Source organism: Protopterus annectens, chromosome 1.part0 (genome assembly GCF_019279795.1).
Source record: "Protopterus annectens isolate FY-2018-M chromosome 1.part0, PAN1.0, whole genome shotgun sequence".
NCBI classification, from domain to species: Eukaryota; Metazoa; Chordata; order Ceratodontiformes; family Protopteridae; genus Protopterus; species Protopterus annectens.
In genome coordinates, this window is record NC_056725.1 from 892,055,078 (window position 1) to 892,056,881 (window position 1,804).

Consider the following 1,804-nt stretch of genomic DNA (forward strand, 5'->3'; position numbering starts at 1 on the left):
CTTATGAAGCAGCATACATCTCACTTCCATTGCCATTTATTGCATTATACCTTCAAATAAGCAGCTTCCTCTGCTTGCTTATATACTTATAAAGCAGCATAACCACTTTCCTTTCCCAACTTATTGAACTGACCATCCAACACCAGTGGGGGAACAGAAAAGGGCAAGCCTGCCCCTCTTTTCTGCCCACCAGCCTGACCAGGCTGTTCCCCCTCTCTTCGACAAACTTCCAGCAATCTAGCCACCAGTAGGTTCTGTAGTGTAGTGGTTATCACATCTGCTTCACACGCAGAAGGTCCTGGATTCGATCCCCAGTGGAACCATTAACTTCACTAAAAGAATCACAGGCCTAAAGCAGATGCCCTATGTTGACCGCCTTAAAAAACTTCAGCTATACTCTGTCACATATCATCTACAAAGAGGTGATCTCTGCTTAACATACAAGGCCATGTCAAACTCAGAGCTGTTGGACATGCTACACTTAAAGAAATCCCAATCCCTCAGAGCCACACGCTCCAGGGAGCTAAACCTTGTCATCACAATAAACAAAACATGCTGGAGGGATAGTTTTTGATCCAGAGGCTCCCTAGACTCTGGAATAGACTGTCCATACATGTCAAGCAGAGCACCTCTTTGGCCCTCTTCAAAAGGAACCTTGACGATTGGATGGGAGAAAGGAAATTCACCCTGCTAGATGGGGATCCAGGGAAGTAAATAGTGTGGAAAGAAATTGCCAGGGAATTGTTATGGCTAGGCTTGTATACGCCCTAGAGCCAATAGCCTATTACCAACCTATGAACCTATTAAGGCATCTGGTCAAACATAATTCAGTGTACCCATCCCCACTAACCAAGCTGGAACAGAGTCATCATCTCTTAAAACCCTGTCACATAACAAAATAACTAGTTACCTAAACCGTTGAAAACAAAAATAGTGACCCTTCTCCTATGCTGAGATAACCTACCATACCCACTGTGCATGAGCTAAATAATCCTCACCTCATGACCAATGGCAGCTCTGCAATGACTTCAAGGGCATTATAAAAACCACGCAGAGTCAACTACATGCCATCATGCCACATTTCAACCCCATTTACCACCCAATTCAGTAATAACCAAATCAGCTCTCCTTAATGCCAGAGCAATAACAATTTTAATGACTCCCCGATCATTACCCTTCAGCTGGAAAACCAACATTAAACCCACCACCATCTGAAGCCACACAGAAGCAAGAACAAACCATGATGCCGCATCCCAGCCCTGTTTCACTGCTTAAGATAACCAAAAGAAATATCATTAAAATCTTGCTGTTTATCAATCCTGTCATCACACTAACTATCCCTTAAAAGCAATAAAACAGCTCATCAACCATCATGGCATTCTAGCAACTCATCAACACAAGCCATACCATTTCCTTATTAAACAAAAAGCAATGAATCCTAATCCCTAACCACTCCAACTACACCTCCTATGCCCACTTAATATGCAACCCTTATATGCAACCTGCCAATTACCCTTCCTTCTGTCTAATCAGCCACCAACCCATCTCCTCCCCACATGCCTCCTTTGTCAAACAATAAAATTCTCCATGACTTTCCATTCATCTGTCAAAGCTTAACCAAGTTAATTCCCCAATAATCACCTGCCAAATGCACCCCAAAACACTAAACCAATTTCCCCACCTATCCCACACAACACCTACATACCTAAAGTGCTCCATCAAACCCTACATGCTCTTAAGTCATACGTACTGAACCATCTCCCATCCATCCAGAATGCAAGTCACAACTTAATGAGCAACTGTA

The 1,804-nt window shown here is 43.1% G+C and overlaps 1 non-coding gene across 1 annotated transcript; it reads left to right on the plus strand.

The window, feature by feature from the left end:
- The first annotated feature begins 250 nt into the window (after positions 1-250).
- TRNAV-CAC lies at positions 251-323 on the plus strand. The gene has a single exon. It is a non-coding gene; the product is annotated as a tRNA-Val (tRNA).
- The last annotated feature ends 1,481 nt before the right edge of the window (positions 324-1,804 follow it).